General features: G+C 49.2%; 1 pseudogene; it reads right to left on the bottom strand.

Annotated features, from left to right (window-relative positions):
• Positions 1-1,285: 1,285 nt before the first annotated feature.
• Positions 1,286-19,460, bottom strand: part of LOC146770453 (uncharacterized) — a 57,400-nt pseudogene continuing 39,225 nt past the window's right edge.

The following is a 19,460-nucleotide window of genomic DNA, read 5'->3' as shown; positions in this document are numbered from 1 at the left end:
GCCTACCAATCTCATCGTCCACTTGTATGCCATAACGAGTTAAGAATGCCATACTTGGAAGATTACATTAGGTCACACCCTGTTTTATTTTGGCTAAAGGTCTGGAAAAATCCAGCAGCCCTATTAACAAGGGAGATCTTGGCTGATTGTTTAAAATGCGATTAGGGCGGTGACATCCCTTGGCTGGCTCAAGTACGGGCAAACTTGACTGCGGTCAATCTAGAGCATATTTTTAACAATCCTGAGCAACTAGATGGAATTGACGGAAAAATGATCCGTAAAGTTTTATATCAATACTACGGGGATGCGAAATATGCCCAGGAATCCGCCAAAGTGTCTGTGAAACAATATATCCTAATGACAGGCGAGGGCGGATCCCCATTATGCTCTCCTATTAGTTATCTCTTAAGAGATATCACTCATTGGGAGCGAAGCCTTCTTTTTCGTCTTAGATCGGGCTCAATAAAGCATCTGTTGTGCTTCCCCATGGGTTATCAACCTAACATTGAGAACTTGGTTCGTCCATGTGGTAACTCAGGGTAACAGTCCACGCTACACTTTTTGTTTTTCTGTTCTTTTTATCAAAAATATAGTATGCAGTTATTGATACCGTTTTTCAGGGCAAAGGGCACAACGGATTTTAAGGATGCATGTAAAATTATTCTCCAGCTTAAAGATGATGATATAACATACCGAGTGTGCACTTTCTTGAAAATGGCCATCCGCTCACGTCTTTCTATGAATTAATGACTGCTGGATTAGGCTGAACAATATGCATTTTTGGATTTTGTATTGCTTGTATTTATATTTTGTACTTTGCACACTTGCACCTTCACCTAATGCTGCTAACTGTAACCTTTTTGAGATTTAAGGATTTGCTCGTCTTTAGCTGCTTTTCTGTGAAATATTTGCACTTTGCACAATGTCACTTTAACATCGTTGATGATATCAAGATATGGATAATTTAGTAATACTTTAATTGATTAGTTTTAATGTTGAGTTTCTATTTTAATGATGTTGGACTATGTATGTGATTATGAGTAATGTTTGTGCTTTTATGGATAATGCATATCCGAATAAAGATAACGATAACGGTTTAAGGCATACAAGGCATTGTATTCCTATTCCGAGGTTTGAAAACGTGATGGGGAGTTTGCGACTGGTGCAGGCGGTATATCTGGCGCATGTCACATCTCTTTCCATTTCTCTACAATGAAATTCATGGAATGCTTCAATCTGGCTGCCAGGCTCACGTCATCAGGACGCCCACTGTGGGAACCTACTGTCAATCTGGACTTTGGCACTCTTCTTTTTCAACTGCGTTCTTATCCTGCATAAACATATACATATTTTACTTAAACCATATAATGTGTACCTGAATAATAAATAACCAGAAATGCATTTTTTGAGGGGGGTGGGAGGTTCGTAATATAACATGACATACAAGGCAGACCGGTTACTTAACTAAACAATTAGAAATGTCATACAGAAGCACTCAGAATTCTGAATTAACCAGGTGAAGATTAAGAGGAAATGCCATAATTCTTATTCATTCTAGTGGACAAACGTGTGTGTAGTTGTTTAGAAGACTGTTTCATTCACGACCCGAAATTAATTTCAGTTTATACAAAGTTATATTACGTTACGTTATGTTATTTGGCACATTTCTAACATATCTTGGGAACCTTTTCAACAGATTCTTGATTTCTTTTTCACCCTAGTCTCTGGGGACAGGCGTTGAGTAGAGTTTGGGTAAGGGCCTCCAAGGCCATTTTAAATTAACGCCCGAGAATGCGTCCGATGGCATTACAGAGGATCGGTCTGTAGTGCACCGTGATGTTGGCACAAACTTTGAACTCTATGTTTATGTGCGTTTGCGTCTGTGCGCATATTGTATTAGCGCGCAAACGCACACAAACACAGACCTACTCGGGCACGCAGCGACAATTAGCACTGGCGCAGTCATCTGTAATAGGCCCCGGGACCTGCAGATTCCACCTTTAGTCAATGCTTCGCAGAAACAGCCCTTTTCCTTGGACAGTTCGGGGTAAGTAATGCAAGAGAGAGGACAGTAAAAGCTTAGTTAAGTTTCCTTACCCAGCATTTCCAGCGGTAAGACAGCTGTGCGCACGAGTCCTCGAGATACTGGTTACCAAAGCCCATAATTCGGTTTACAAGGTGCGGGCAGACCCCCGCACCCTTGGCAGTGAGGTGCACAGTGAACGCAAACTTCACCTCCTTGGGGGTCAGATCTACCTTTTTCTTTTTCACTTCTTTGTCCACATAAATGTCTGCTAAATGTTTGAAGGAACTGTAGGACATGTCCTTGAAGAATGTATTCAACGTGGGGTCTTCTTTAATCTGCAATGCAAGTCAAAAATCACACATTAAATACATGAATAGGGTATATTAGAACTCTTACATGCTTTATTTGAGCAGTGCTGGGTTTTCAGAAGCAAGTAAAATAAGTTCAGTGTGATGAGTGCCCACTGCAGGGTTCTGAGCATGACCAGATTTGAGTCCCGGAGGGACACACACAGCTTTTTGTCCTTCAGAGAAGGAGAAAATAGAAAGTCAGCAAGACCGAGCAAGTGGACATAAATGAGAATGGTAAACCGAATAAATGGGTGCCTGACCTGCCGGCTTTCCGAATGCTTTTTGCCAGATCTAGGCAGCACCAGAAAACAAAAAAAAGAAAAAAAGTAATGGTGAGAGGATGTGGCCACTTCTGGTAGCCACTTCATTCCATATGCACATGCATTCGTCACTACACATATGTGTGCCTACAGACTGATGCAGGTGCCATTTTCTTATTTACCGATCCAAGATGGCAGACACCACCATCTATAAATAAAAATAAAAAACATACATTTTATTTTTGCAAACTCAATTTTTGCAATCCAGATTAGCCCAACAGCAAATGGCAGATGCCAGCCTATCCAAAAAACACATAAAAAAGTATTTAAATGATTGCGAGGGTGACAGAACAATGGAGGAGCAGGTGGGGGCAGGTGGGTGGAAGTAATGGGAGCCTTGGTGGGGATCAAGGGACCAACAGAGGTGTTTAAAGTTGTGGAGCAGCACGGCCCTCAAAAAATATGAAATAAAGAAAATATCTTTCTTTATGGACCTGGATGGGGCCGGGGTGCAATGAAGGAGCGGTCGAGGGGCTGGTGAAGAGGAAGCAACGAGGGGGAGAAAGTCGCATACTGGTAAGAGCAATAAAGCACATGCTCTATAATAGAGTACTTAATGAAAAAGAAAAAAAGTAGTTCTTAAAATGTTGGCAGTGGAAAGATCGAAGTAAAACAATCGAAAGGATGGTAAAGAGGCTATGCTCCAAAGGAGTATCAAATGGCAGAAGAAAGAGGTCAGCTATTGAATAAGAAACAAGCAAGTGACAATACATAATGAATCAAACCAATGCCAAGCAATGGGTGGGCTATAAGCCCACTGTACCTTTTTGGTATGGTTCACAGGAGCAGTTTTGCAAACAGACAGCTAAAAGCGGTCTGGTAGAAATGACCTAAAAAGGTGGTTCCTCTAATATTCTCCTGTCACCTTCAGGGTTAGGATCCTGACACTGGCGGCATTCAGCCGTGGCCCGTAGCAATATGCCAAAAAGTCTGGGGCAGCAGTATAACAAATATTCAAAAATAGCTTTTCGGCTCGGGACTCCTAACTTGGACGCAAGTAGTTACAAAGTTATCCACAGTAGCATTCACTAACAGTGCAGCAGACCTGTTATTCTAGATAGTGCGAGCTGAGCCTTGTGCATGTTTCAAAGCATGTTTGAAAAACCTAACCTTGCGCTCCACAGACATACTTTCAGAACTAGACAAGTACAAACCGACTCCCGCCCCAACCTGCTCTATTTAGATAGATTGAACTAGAGCCTACACACTGACATCAGAACATGGGAGGAGAGTTTAGAGCCTACACTGACATCAGAACATTGGGGGGGGGGGGGGGGGGGGGGAGTGTTGACGTGGACAGTCCTTAATCTCTGGGCTGCAATTTTACTAGCTGGGGTTTTCCGGTTACCGGGGCCATCTACTGTAGAGGGAAAAAAACAGTCCCCACAGATAAGCATCTAGATTGTTGCTTTGTTGTAATGACGTCAGCTGGGGTTTTCAGAAGTGTTGTGAAATCGATCACTGGATTACCCGTTTAAAATGCAGCCCAGCTGTAAGAGTATATGGCACTGCCTGGAGAATGATCATTCGCCTTTTTATGAAGCTGACACTTCTTGTAAAGCTGGAAATACCTTTTAAATCCATTTAGGACACACAGAATAAAGAGGAGGTTTCACATTCTGCTTGAAAATTCACATTAAAAAGGCCATGCCTCGTTGTGTGGGTCGTTGTAAGAGAAGGAAAAAACCCTTAAGCAAAACCCTTCCACTGACGGATCATAGTGTGGTCTACATGGTGGAAGACCAACGTTAGGTTTTGTGGCGCGTGCCCTTAACCAGCCCCTGATGACCACTTATGCTCCATCGGGACCTTAGGGACTCCTTAGACGCTAGTGTCCAGCAAGCACGTGTTCTTCTAAGAGTTGGCAAAGGAAGCCTGTCTGAGAGCATCCAGGGCAATATGGCGCCTGTGGATGATTTAAGTAGGGTTGTACCTTTATAGGAACACCAAGATACAACACGCTGAGGTTCAGCGACGAGCTCACTGATTACATGACTGGCAACCGTTTTGACTGCTCAGAGGCTGGACTTTCACCTCGTCAGCATATTGCACATTGTTTTACCATAGATTCAGACTGCACTGTTTTCTGAACCAGTTTCAGGGTGTGAGCAGATTGGGAGACTAAACTGCCCTAGGTAAGCCAGAGCAGGAACACATTTGCTCTGACGGGAGTAAACATGGGCTGGAAGGAGAGATGGCTCAAGCCGTATCTGTAGTTGCTTATTGGCAGCCAATCAGTCAACACGCTTTGCCATCTCCATTTTGATAGTTGCGTGTGTCAGTCAGGACTGAAGGACACCAGGTGCTGTGATGCAATTCTGACCATTATCCTTACCACTTGGTAAAGCGTGTTAATTACTACCCAGCTGGTGTTGCACGGATTCAAAGTGTTCTCAAAGCAATTAATGCGTGTATTCAATGCGTGAAGGGATACTGGAAAGAGGCTTGTCTCTTTTTCACATTGGTGATGATTAAAGCCTGGACTTTGCAGTAAATAAAGGTGGTAACCCTCCCAACAGCTGTTCTGCCTCAGCTTAGCCTCCACCCTGGCCTCTGGGCAAAAAATAGGAGTGCGGCAAACATGCAGCATTTTGGAAGGGGGGGGGGGGACAAAAGGATGCTGGGTTACTCCACCACTTTGCAACCCTTCTTCATCCCAATCCTCATCTTATCCATTAGATGCTTGTAGGATATAAAAGCAGTGGGTGATTGTGCTCTATCTGATTTGTTAAACGAGCATTGGCAAAGCTAACATGTATGACATTGGCAGCCATCCTGTTGGCTTTGCCAATGCTTATTTTGTCATTGTTAGAAGGTGGTTCTGACACTATGGGCCGCCCGGATTTTTCGCTTTTTGAGCACCTCATTGTTGAGCTTTTACGGTGGGAGAGCCTCATAAGTTGGGACTCACCCACAGTGATCTCAGGATGGAAGAGACATGCCAGGGAAAGTCAGTGTGTTTTACTGTGTTTTCACTTCCTTATTCCCCTATGGGAATGTGGAGCCAGGGGCTAGATTAACTTCAATTAGGCCTACAGATTCCAGACACGCACTTAAGTCCACTGTAGCAAATGTGAAAAGAAGTATTCTGCAGAGTCCAAAGTCATATTTGTACTGCTTTTGGGTCATCCAGAACTGTCATATTTCTCTGAGCCAGCCATGACCGGACCCAGGCTGAGGGCTGACCTCAGCTGGATGGATTGATAACCTTTCTTCCACAAGCTAGGGCCTCCTCTCCATGAAGAGAAGATGGGTGGGGCTGCAGGCCAATCCATCAACTGCTGTCGCTGGGTGCCAGGCACCAGGCTGCACCAAGGAGGGAAGGAGTTGGGTTTCAGAGGCCATGTGGCCAGAGACACTGGACAACGCCATTTTGAACAAACCCAGAGGCTGGACAAGAAGGAGGGAGCAGGGGCAGGAAAGTGATGTGTCGCTGTTTGATAGGACCAACAGGGACTTCCTGCCAGCCCCCTACTCAACTTTTAAAAAGTGCTTGCACAGGAAGAGAATCTCTCTCTGGGGTGTGGTCGGCGGAGGCTGAAGGTGCTGGAGCCTGGCGCAATGGGCAGTTGGAAGGAGAGACCCCCTGACTGCCCCCAGGACCCTAACAGCACCAGAAGAAGAGCCCAGGACAGGTGCACAGGAGCAGTGGCCTCTGCGCAGGGAGAAGAGAGGCACAACACAAGAGCCAGGCGAAAGGCTGGTCCAGAGAGCCAGTGAAGGTACCGTTCCCTGCAGAAGGCAGCCTCTTGGAGACCCGGAGGGTGAAGGAGAGTGCTCCCAGTGGCTGGGGGGCGCCACCAGGAGCGAGAAGACGCAAAAATGGAGGAGATCGGACCCCTGGGGGCTGAGATATGCCCCCAAGAAGGTACACGACCTTTGACCTTTGCTGGGACCGACGACGAAGCACGTGGGGCTCCGCCGCCGGTCTTGAAACTGCCCCCGGGGTGGGTCAGGTCCCGGGGGCTGCCCCCAAGGAAGATTCCCCCGCGGGATGCCAGTAGCCCACCCTGGCCCACGCCGAAAAAGGGGGAGGGGGAGCGCCGTCGCGCTCCCCGGGAAGGTGGCCCTTGGCAGGGGGCCAGGAGCACACCCTGGCCCCCACCGATGCTGAGTGAGGGGGAGCGCCGTCGCGCCCCTCCGAAGATGTTCGGGGGTCCGGGACCCCAATCCCGGGCCCCGAGGGTGGAGAAGGTGGGGGGAAGTGCCTTCGCACTCCCCCCGAAGAACCGCTCCATGGAGGATGCGGCGTGTCTGCCCGCTGGAGCGGGCAGACGAGAAGAGTCATGCCGGCTCCCGTGGCAGCACGTGAGGGTGCTGTCCGGGCGGGGAGCCGGCGGGGGCAGCCGGGGGTGGGCTTCCCAGGCTGCCCTCCATCACGGAGGCATGCGGGGGTCCCGGGTGGGACCGGGACCCCGAACACGGAGTGAGGAGGCACGAGGGGCCCGGGTGGGACCGGGCCCCAGAAACCAGAAGGAGCGGCCGGGGGTGGGCTCCCCGAGTCGCCTAGCAGCACCTGGGGGTCCGGGTGGGACCGGGCCCACCACCGGAGGGAGAAGACGCGGCGAAGCCGCCGGCATCACCAGCGCGGCTCTCCCCGTCACAGCGGGAGAGCCGCTCATCTGTTATGCGAAGGAAGGAGATCAAAGCGCCCCATAATGCCTTGCAAGGCATGGGGAGAACCTAATTTTTGGCGCCTGGTGGCACCCAGAGGAGGGGGTCACCCTCATGGGTGAAAGGGAGTGCATGGGGGCTGCAGGAGCACCGCAGCCTCCCCCAGCAGAAAGGAGAACAGTCCCCCATAAGTTTCCTGGGGCATCTGAAATAATAACCCTTCAAGGGCTCAGCCAGCATTTATCACCTTCTGGGCTAGAACTTCTGTTCTACAGCTGAGGGTGTACCACGATGTGCATCATGGAGTGAAGGGCTGAGTTGGGGATGTCTGGAGAAAGGCATCCCCTGGAGGTGAAGTGGTGTAATTGCACCGAAATGCATTTACTAATAGTTATTTCTTTCAGAGGGACTGAAGTTCATTTGTTTAATGTGATGTGCTTGTGTAAGGTGATGTCATAAGCCGAGTGGGGTTATGTTGTCAGGCAGTCCTGCTAGGGTGTCTGGCTGTATATGCGTAATCCTGTGATTTCATCTGTGATGCCTTTAGGGGCTGTAATTGCAATACATTCAAATGATCCACTAAGGTAATGAGTACTGTCATTCTAAAGTGTGCGTAAACATGGATTCTTGCTGCTGCCCTTAGGTGAAGACCCCAGACTGCTAGCCCTTAAGATATAGAGGTGCATACTTTTATGGTCAGTAGGAGATGCTCAGTCAGGGTCATGTGTCACCAAGGCAGGTTTACCCCTTTTTAATGCTTGTTGAGGTAATGGTGTGAGTCGCCACTGGGATGGTGCCAGTGCGCAGGGCCCTCGCTCCAGATTATGTTCAACTAACTGCATTGGGGGCAAGTTGATGTGCATACATGTGAGTGGTGGTACTAGACCCCACCCCCCCCTGCGGGAGGGGTGGAGATGTTATGCAATGTCACAAAGAAATTCCAACAGCTTATGTATATTTGTAAATTGGTGCATGGTATTGAGGTGTGTGTGTGTGTTTAATAAATGTACTCTTACTTTTATAAAGCAAAGTACAGACTGGACAATCAATTATTGAGTGTTATTTTGGTGCACCTGCAAATGGCGATTACTAGCCCACACCACCTCCCTTGAGTAAGCCTCAGACTGCTCTGCAACGCTACCCTCTGACAGTCAGGCGCTACAAGTGGATGTTTGGTTCCCAGTGAAAGACAAATGTAGTCATGTTATTTGTGCAGGCCTCACAGATGCTGTCTCGTTTTCCAACAGTCATACTTTTTGTAAAACGTTATTGTTGGCAACACCATTTTAAAAGCACACCTTGACATCGTAGTTCCTAGCATTGAATGGAGCTACTTTTTTAGGTCTTGCATAGTGTTGCAGTGCAACACACTGTTCGCTTTGCGAGGCATGCAGTATACAGTATAGTGGGGGAGGCTCCGCCCGCTTTCCGTGCATGTTTTTCATTGGCTTAAATCAGAAATGCTGCATTCTGATTTGTTTTTGGCTTGTTTTTGTCCCTCCTCCTCACGGCCATGTCATCATTTTTCTCCTTCCATTGCTATCGGCCCCTTTACTTTACAAACTCTTTTGTTCCTCAGCCCCCCCTTTCCCTCCCGCAGTCCATAACTTCTCTGCTCACCACCCCACTACCCCCCCCTCCCGATCATGCCTTCTTGGACGCCACAGGTTTGTTTATAATGCAATAGGTCTCTCGTAATACGAGTCCTATTGCATTTATAAGTGCTTGTTTTCTCCTGGGATTGGCCTGCTGAGTCTCGCACTTTATTTTGCCTGACCTGTCCAGACGGCTGTGTTACGCGTGCGTCGTCCAGCATTCGCTATACAGACGCTCCTGCGCACGAAGAGGAAGGTGTTTACCAGCAGAGCTGGAAGAGAAGCGCGCAGCGTCTGAATACACACAGCTGCAGCCTCTTCAGCAGCGCTGGGCTGGGGGTTACGTAGTGACACCATTGGGGGAGGATTCAAAATTTGCGAACATACGTGACAAGAGTTTTCAATTCTATTAAGGACAAGGAGGCGAGGATTATGCTTTCCCATTTCTTTATTAGAAATGCTCAGCAGCCAATTAGAAAAACAGTAGATAAAAAAGAAACTACAGTACCCATGAACACCAGGGTGACCAACCATAGAGACCACAGTATAAAAGGTCATGTAGATAGTATCCCATCCTCTTTCTTTGGTGAGGAAAAACAGTTCAAATTAAAACAGGAAGTCCAAGAGAAACGTTGAACATCAGGGATAAGAAGACCATCAGCAGCAGCAGTAGTCCACTTTGAAGAACAAAGGATTCGGCAGCAGTAGATGACCGGAAACAGAAGACCATCGAAAAACAGGATAAGCCAGATGGAACAGAAAAACCTCTACTTCGGGTCAGAACCTGAAAAGAGACATACAGCTGTAATACACATCCAGTATATATAATGAAGTCATAAATAGGTGGGGTAGAGAAAACAAGGAATTGCACTAAAAATAAGTCATATGCAAAAAGCAACAGTATAAATGCATAACATGTGCAGAAAACAATACCAACGGGTGGGATAATCCTCGCCTCCTTGTCCTTAATAGAATTGAAAATTCTTGTCACGTATGTTCGCAAATTTTGAATTCTATGTCAGGACAGGAGGCTCCGATTATGCTTGTTCAAAGCTGTTCCACCACCACAGAAGTAATATGATCAATTGGTTTGTAATAAAAGGTTTTGAACACTGAATCAGAAGACCAATCTGCGGCCTTCATGATGTCAAATAAAGTAGCACCCATCGAGAATGCCTTAGAAGCCATAGCCCCACGTGCCGAATGAGCACCAAAAATGGAAACATCAATGCCAGCTTCAGACATGAGCCATCTAACCCAGCGAGCCAATGTAGCTGGGGTAACAGGACGAAAAGGCTTCTGCAAAGCAATCAATAGTTGACCATGCATATCTGAACGTAAAGGAGCAGTACATACCTCATAATCCTTGACACATTGAACAACGCAAAGGTTGGGATTATTAGGAAAGAAAGGATAGGTAATCAAGGTAGTATTCGTTTTGGTACGTTTGGAAAGAAGAAATGTGACACCCTCAGGTGTAAAACTGCGACCTGCCAAGTCCAAAGCACGAACATCAGACACCCGTTTGCAAGAAACAAGGCATAATAACATAGGCAGTTTGGCTGACAGTTGCTTACGGGAAAGCAAAGAATTGGAAGGCCAGGCCTCCAAAAACTTCAAAACAATGGATACATCCCATAAAGACACGTACTTAGGACATGGAGGTTTCGCCAGACGAATACCCTTAAGCAATTTGGCAATCAAAGGATGCTCACCCGCAGGTTTACCAGCAATATGAAGATGAGCCGCCGAAATGGCAGAACGAAAGTTGTTGACAGTGCGATAAGCCAAACCGGAGGAAGCAAGAGAGGCTAGAAAATTAATGATTAGGGAGACATCCGCTGAAGAGGGATCAACCTCCAGTTGAACACACCAGTCACACCATTGTTTCCATGACCCTCTGTATCGTTTATGAGTATTGGGAGACCAGGCTTCACTGATAAACTTGAAAGCGTCACGTGAAAGGCCTGGGACCGACCAGCGATCCCCAAAATTCGCCATGCTAGCAGAAGGAGATTGCCTGATAGAATCAGGGGATGCGGATTGCCGAGAGGATCCAGCAAGAGATTCCACTTCTGGGGAAGAAGGAGCGGCACTGCATAACACATCTCCAGGAGAACTGGGAACCACGCCTGAGCCCTCCACAGAGGAGCAATCAGAATTAAGTCTGCCTGATAATGTTTCGTGCAAGCCAAGACCCTGGGAATCATCATGAACGGGGGAAAGGCATAGCACAGAACCGACGGCCAAGTCTGTAGAAACGCATCCGTGGCCAGGGCTTTCAGATCCGGCCTCCAGCTGAAAAACAGAGGGAGTTGAGTGTTCAGGCGAGAGGCGAACAGGTCTAAGTGACACTGACCCCAGATCCGGAGGAGAGAACGGAAAATGCGAGGATGAAGCTGCCAGTCGCTGAAGTCCCGAAGGTGGCGTGAATTCCAGTCCGCAATCTGATTGTCACGACCGGGAAGATATTCGGCAATAACAGTGATATTCTGTTGCAGACAAAAGTGCCAAAAATCTTTGGCGATCTCCGCCAAAATCCTGGATTTCGTTCCGCCTAACTTGTTGACATAATGGACCGCCAAAATATTGTCCATGTGGAGCAGAATGCAACAATTGGATCGAAGAGGAGAGAAACACCGGATCGCAAATGATCCCGCCAGGAGTTCCAGGCAATTGATATGGAGAGACAACTCCTGGGAGGACCACCGACCCCCCCGTCGAGACGGGACCGCACCGGGCTCCCCAACCCCACAGACTGGCATCGGACTCGATCACCAGATCCGGAGATGAGCTGAGCAGGGCTCGCCCATTCCAGGCATCCATGTGGTCTAACCACCATTGCATCTCCTTCCTCGCTTCCTCTGAAAGAGGAATTAGATCGGAATAGCGAAGGCCTTTTTTGGAGATGGTGGATCTTCAAACGTTGAAGTGCCCTGTAATGCAGAGGACCCGGGAAAATCGCCTGAATGGAGGACGCCAACAGACCGACAACTCGTGCTAACGATCTCAATGACACAGTCTGTCGGGAAAGAACCGAATTCAATTCCCTCTTGATGTACCGAATCTTTTGATTGGGTAAGAGAAGTTGACACGAAAGAGAATTGACCTGGAAGCCCAGAAAATCTATCACCTGCGATGGAATCAAGACTGATTTCTGAGGGTTCACCAGAAATCCCAGAGATTGCAAGAGGTCGATAGACCACTCCAGATGTATCAAGACTTTGAGGGGACAGTCTGCCATGATTAGAATATCGTCTAGGTATATTATTAAACGAACACCCTGAGCGCGCAAACATTCCACGACGGGCCTCAGAAGTTTCGTGAAGCACCAAGGTGCTGACGAAAGGCCGAACGGGAGAACTTTGTACTCGTACCAACTCCGCTGCCAATGGAATTGCAGGAACCGACGATGTGGCTCGAAGATGGGAATCGACAAGTACGCATCTTTGAGGTTGAGGCAAACCATCCAATCCCCTTCGCGAAGAAGATCGCGCAACAGATGAATCCCCTCCATCTTGAAATGTCTGTAAACGACACCTCCGTTGAAGTCCTTTAGATTGAGAACTAGGCGGGAACCGCCCTGTTTCTTCTGCACCAGAAAAACCGTGCTGATGAACCCATGGGGATGGCGAACAGTTTGAATGATTGCCCCTTTTTCCAGGAGAGAGTCAATTTCTGCAGAAATGAACTCTTGGTCCTGAAGAGAGAAATACAGAGGACTGGGAGGGTGGGTTTGATTTTGGGGCTGATAAAACTCTATTTTGTAACCCTGAACAGTTTGCAGCACCCAAGCATCTTTGGAGATTAGACGCCAATTGTGCATAAAAAATCGTATTCTGCCCCCCAGAACTACATCGGAAGCCGGAATCAAGCTCACCTGAAGTGTTGGAATCCTGGTAGCCACTTTGATTTCCGCCGGAACGTCCCTTTCTATATTGCCCTCTCCCTTTGCGAGAGGGATAGAAGTAGGAACGGGTGTTGTAGCCTGAATCGTGACCACCGCCTCTTTGGGACTGGAATCCCCTCTGGGAGTTTTGAGAGCCACGGCCGAACGAGTGTCCCCTATGTCGTCCGGCCCTGGCAAAAACCGGTCGAAACGCTCGCCGCAGCGAAGCTTGAGCCTTATCAAGGCCACTGAAAGATGCCACAAACTTCGTGAGTTCTTTCAAAAAAGGCTGGCCGAACAACGGCCCCTGAGCTACAGGACCTAACTCGGATGAGGAGAGCTCCGCTAATTTGGGATCTAATTTAAGGAGAATAGAGCGGCGCCGCTCACTGGAAATTGCGCAGTTGGCATTACCCAACTGGCAAATGGCCCTCTGAGACCACTCGATAAGTTCATCAGGGTCAACAAGGGCCGAAGACTCTTTGGCCAGAAACCCGAGATCTAAAATCTTCGTGAGAGGACCTAGCAAGTCCAGCAGCTTGTCCTAACAGGAGCGCCAGGATCTGTCAAGTCCCTTCTTGGGATCCTTGGCGTATTTTTTGAGGTAGGAGACCATCGTGGGATCAATCTCCGGAGTGTCCGCTAAATGGTCGGCGAGATCCGGACGTGGACATTCGGACCGAAGACGAGCCCTGACATCCTTCTCAAAGGGTTGTCGAATGTGAGCCTGTACATACTCCACCACAGCAGGGGAGGGAAGCCAGGAAGAAGAATGCGGATGAAACATGTCTGAAGGTTCGAAAGTTAGTACGGGAGGATGTGTAGGAGCATCAACATAATGCTCCTTACACGACTTCTTTCGCGGCGGAGGAACATCCTGATCAGTGGAAGCTGAGGAATGAGTACCATCTGTGTCCGTCAAATTGCCGGTGGCTGCCGAAGCGCCCACCGAGGTCAAAGTGGAAGACTTATCAGAGGCCAGACTTTTGGCCAATTTCCGAAAATCCGACCTATGTGGATTAACTGGTGACTTAGAAGACAAACGTGAGGATGGCAACCAGCCCTGTTGTTTGGCGTAGTGAGTCAAATGACGTTTTAAGGGATTGATGGCACAAGCAAGTGCCTTATTAACTGAGTGTTGCACACCCTGGTCCAAAGCCTCGACCAAATCATGTTCCAAAAAGCCAGAGACGTCATCCTCATAATAGTAGTCATCTTCATCAAGATACTCATCCATAGTGACACAATAGTGTGACAGTAATGCCCACAAGATGACAAGGTCAATAATGCCAAAGGCACAATGCAGGGGGAGTGAACAACCCCACAGCAAGCCAGCAGCACAGGAAGAACATGCACACACTGCAAATAATTAAATGTGGAGGGAGGGCTTGCTGCAAAATAGACACTCTAGGCAGAGCCTATGCTTCGTTATACAGCCCAATGCAATTTTATGAGCAAAGGCGTAAATGGGGCTGAGAACACGAGGCTGTGGGCATGCGTTGTTGAAAAAAACAACAGTCGTCAGCAAATCTCCGTGAGAAAACACGGAAAGAAAGCCTCAAAATGGCCGCCGCGCATGCGCGATAACGGCCGCCTCAGTAAACAGAAGAGGAGGTCACAGCGCGCGAGTCCTCTAGCCCCGGTCTCCCGCTCCACTGAAATAATCACAGACGCGGGTGCAAAGCGCCCAGACACAGGGGGGTGAACACACGCCCCCTACATAACACATGCTCACAGAAGCGGCAAAACATTGCACAAGCGAAAAGCCGATACCTGCAAGGCAGCGCGAAAAACAAAGCGCGAGGGATAAAAAGCGAGTGCCAGCGCTAGTAAGGCATCAACATTAGAAATACAAGCAAGCATCAAGCAACAAGGCAAAAAACAAGTAAGTACTAATAAAGAAGCACTTAACTGGCTGCGGAGCAGCAAAGAAAGAGGATGGGATACTATCTACATGACCTTTTATACTGTGGTCTCTATGGTTGGTCACGTGATACCCTGGTGTTGATGGGTACTGTAGTTTCTTTTTTATCTACTGTTTTTCTAATTGGCTGCTGAGCATTTCTAATTAAGAAATGAGAAAACATAATCGGAGCCTCCTGTCCTGACATAGAATTAGACGACCCATCCCGCTCTAGGGGCTCCAGGTGGCCCTGGTACGTGAACTGCAGCAGCAGGCGCGAAGGCGGCGGCCGTGACGATGTCGCTGTTGAGGTGCACTGTGTCCCGGGCACTGTAGCAGGCGACGGCCATGCTCCGGGAACTGCGGCTGCCTGCGGCCCCCACAGGGGGCCTCCCTAAACGGGCGGCCCCCCTTAGTCCTATTTGGGCATTTCCCCACCCCCACTAATAATGGGGGACTCTAGGAGGAGTCCCCTTATCAGACGCGTCACTTCCGGCACGTAGAGGAGGGGGAGGTATTTATGCCTCCCCCGGCCATCTTGGCGTCCTCTTTGCGCCGGACACGCCGTCTGGGAGGTCGTGCTGGTCCAAGTTGTCGTGTGGGGTTGCTCGGGTCCTCTCATACGGAGTTGAGGTTAGTGGCCGTTAGCCCCCCGCCCACCTCAGAGGGCCCTGCAAGGGGGTTGCCTCCCTAGCGCACTGTTAATTTCCCCCAGCACGGTGTAAAGATTTCTAGAGCTGATGTCATGGGATGGTTACTTAGCTACAAGAAGAATGTAAAGGAATGGAGGTTCCGAGGTTGGCCAGTTACTGAAGGAAAGAATTGATATGATGAAGATGCTTTATGCTGGGATGCTGAGTTAAGAATAAACCTGCTTAAATTACAAGAAACCTGTGAAGGCTCTTCTTTTCACACGGCCTCCAGGACGAGGATGCCACCAGGCGCTTGCCCGACGTCGGCCATCCCGCCCCCGCATGTGGTCATCTGGCTCCTTGCACTACCCCCCTCCCCCCATGCACGATGTTGCGACGGAAGGAGAAGGCAGAGGAGCGCCCGCTTCGAGCCTGCCACATCTTGGCACAGTGGTTCGACCGTGACTTTAGGCTCACCACTGACCTTTGCAATCGTGGTGTTGCGCGGCATTCGAGGTTCCTAGCTGCGATGCGGGCCCAAGGCACAGACTCACAGCGGTGGGTCTGGCTTCACCCCCTCCCCCCCACATCCCTGCCTAGGGTCCGCTTGCGGGTTGGGCTCAGAGGGTTTGCACTGCTGCCCATCGATGGTGGAGTGGCACTGGGCTGGGGTTGGCGGGGCTTGCTTTGCCCCCAGTGGTGCGGCGAAGAGCAGCGGTTGCGGGGTCTCTCCTCTGGGTATCGCGAGCGTTGACTGCCCAGGACCCTCCGGCAGCATCTCCGGAGCTGCACGGTCCTTAGTGCTACAAGCCTCCAGGCGCTGCAGCGACTGCCCTGGCAGGCGTAAGCTATCGTTCGGGCGCGGGGAGGGGGGTGCGGCGGAGCCCCGCCTTTTCCAGCCAGGCGGAGAAGGGGTGAATTAGGTGTTCGCCCACCCTCAGGTTGCGTGCCCTGGTTTAATAAAGAATAATGCTGCACCATCTATAATAACAACCAATGCCTCATAACAAATCCATATGACAACTGACTTGCTTCTTAACTCACTGGTGACTTCGTCGTCAGGGCGGTTGGTGCACCAATGTTTTTTAAGTTTATGTTCGGAAAGTAGTAGTCTAATGAATGCCGCTGAACCTTTTGATACGTTGTAATGAACTAATGTGAAACGGTTGTGCATGCTAAAGAAATAATTTTGGGGAATTTTGAAGAGACTTTGCCCTATCTTTACATGATGGTTGTTATACTATTAACATGCCAAATATTTTAATGGTTCGGCTCGTAAGATGGCTCTAAAAGCCAAGCAAAACACAAGGCTCTGTTGTAGCTCAGCTCTCCCTTTTAATTTGCTGACTTGTCCGACTTTGAAACACACTCGCAGCACTGCGTCGCCTCCCTTTCCCTCTTCTCAGCAAATTTTCAATGTGAGAGGAAGGGCAGTCCCTCTTTCTGTAGCAATTTTTGTGATTATTGATTCTCACCACAAAACTTATTACGAACACGCTGACCTCTTGGTACGTGTTGTGTCGCAGCCCTACATACCCTACTAAAACTGTAGCTCCAGGAAACTCCAGCTGTCCCCGAGCATCTGACACCCAAAGGAATCAACATCCACTTAGAGATGTGTTCCCACTAGCTAATTGAGGGGAGCCTGCGCGTGACGGGCCTGCGAGATGTTTAATGCTTCGTAGTTTGAATGGCTTCGGACTGGCTCACACATCTGGCTGCTGCGGCGGCGCATTTTAATTTCACACACCGCTCCTTGGGTTACTCGAGGGGCCAGGCTCCTGCTACAGTCGCGTGTGGCAGCTTGTGTATGCAGACGGAGGGCTGCAGTGCGCCGGCTTGCAATTAGGCGGAACTGGCGCTGCGGCTCATCGGTGAGCCCTTGCCCCCGCCTCGGGGGAAACCCTTTTCGTGTGCCGATCCACGTGGCGCAAATAGGCAGGCGTCTGCTCACAAACCTGGGTTCTGGGCATAACTTGTTTTCCCTGTGGGTACAAAATGACCGTGTCTTTGTGTAATGTAACTCCACGCTACATTTTAGGTCACTCCATGCGAGTTTGGTGCTCTCGGACAATATAAAAAAAATATATATATATGGGCCATAGTGCGTGGTTTCCTTTACCAAGGTTTGGGTAACGCGAAGGGTTACGTTCAGGGCCGTCACCGTGTTATTGTTTTAGGATATCACGTGCAGCATTCAGTGCTCACCAGGCCTGCACCTACAAGTGGCCTTTGTTTGGTTGCTCGGGACATTACATTGGGGCCATTGTGAGCGACAGTGCTGTGCGCAGGTGTTTTTGATGCTGCCCGTTCGACTCAGGATGCACGGTTCGAACCTCTGTCTGTCTTGTTTGGCGTCGGGGTGGCGCTGCTGGTGGTATGCGCTTACAGCAGATTGTTTCTGTGGGCACACACTTGCTTTGTTAGGTGTGAGCAGGGGAGGGCTTTCCCATTGTGTTTTCTCCACAAGATTGCCCATGACTAGTCTGGCCTTCCGGTGCTGTTTGACGGTCGACCTCCTGCACGGGGGAAGATGGCATTGTGTTCTGGCATGGCAGGGTTCAGTTTTCACCAGAAGCTAGAAGCAGGCAATGCCACAGGTTTTAGGCGAGCATTCTCTTCAGATCGGGTATTGTGGGTATACCCTCCCTCTCAGTCACGATTGTATGGTGGAAATCGCTTTTGTGTTTTGGGGGCATCACTGCTCCTGTTTCACAACGCCGCGCCTTGTACTCTTCAACGGTGATGTGCATATTTGTTAGCCTTCAACGGATGGGTTCGTTCGCTATAATTTTGCCCAACCGGCAAGTGATTGCATTTATGGGAACCCAACGCCGCATTTGGCCCTAGGGTTGTCGGCAGTGGCCCAAGAGCACCATGTGCGTACTGGTGCTACACTGGTGCTTTTTACCCTGGACATGCGAATGCAGGTTCCTTTGCTCTAGGTCAGGCTGGCCACTGGGTCCTGTTGAGGCATGTTTTTGGTTCGTTGCAGCACAGTCTGTGTTGCAGTGTTCAGCCGCGGCAGATTATCCTCGCTGGCTCCGCTGACTGGAGTGGGGGGTTCTGTCTGGCTTGGGTGCATACTCTGGCCAACCAGAAACTTCATATACAATATTGTTAGAGAATGCCCAGGAGTGGTTTGCGGTCCGGTTGCAACTGCCCCACAGGCGAACACAAAGCCCTATTATATCGCTGCATCTGGCTGCAAGTCTATGAACGACAGTCCCTCAGCGTCTTGACCAGCACTGCCTGGGTATGGCAGGACATGCAGTCAGTCTGGGTGAGGATGGCCCCCCTGAGGTGAGCTCTAGACACGAGTTGTACCCCGGGATAACAGTGCAAGGGTGGAGAGTGTGCCTACATGAAAAGGGGATTGAAAGCACAGTATAATTGAGAATAGACATCGAAGCGTGCTTGTTGGAGCCTGGGACAGACGTGTTTCGGGCTCTGTGCGTCCTGTGGCTGTGTTTTTTCATGGTGCGTCACCTAAGGGTAAGAGGACTAGAGGACATTGCTGCCCTGCACCATACAAGTACCCTCCGGTGTTCCCTATTTAATGGGTTTGTCCTGTAATGATTTAAAAGGCTCACCTTGGGCCTCGCTTTTGGTATCAGGTTGCACTTGTATAAAGGCGCCGCTCCAGTTTGAGGTCGTTGGCTATGCTCTCGCCGGGTGGGCCTGCTTGTGTGCCTTGAAGGGGCAATGTTCCTAGCGGTGAACTGTGCGCGCCTGCTGCCTTGCGCTTGGTATATAGTTTGGTTAGCTTGTCGCGTGCAGGACAGGTATGATGCCCTGGTTCCTGACATGCTCGCCGCCTATGTGATCGTCTGTGGCAGGGAGCTGTATCCCTGTAGCGTGGTATCAGTCAGCTGGTGCTGTTACATAATTTCACAGCATTATAGGCTACTGTGCAAACTAGTCCAATCAGGTAAGCTTTTGATCTTTGCCCTCAAGGTAAAGGGCTGTCTGGAATCAAACAGGTTGTCTCGTAAATGGTAATGGAGAAAGGTTAGTGCATAGTGCAGACTAAGCATAGTGGGGACAGATGCCGACATGTGTCGATTTGTTTCCCTATAGCAGGGATTGTACCCCCTGTGAGGTTATTGGGTTTGATTTCTCTTGAGGCCC

Source organism: Triturus cristatus, unplaced genomic scaffold (assembly GCF_964204655.1).
Source record: "Triturus cristatus unplaced genomic scaffold, aTriCri1.1 SCAFFOLD_105, whole genome shotgun sequence".
NCBI classification, from domain to species: domain Eukaryota; kingdom Metazoa; phylum Chordata; class Amphibia; order Caudata; family Salamandridae; genus Triturus; species Triturus cristatus.
The sequence above is the reverse complement of the archived record's forward strand: the minus strand, read 5'-3'. Positions and strand labels throughout refer to the sequence as shown.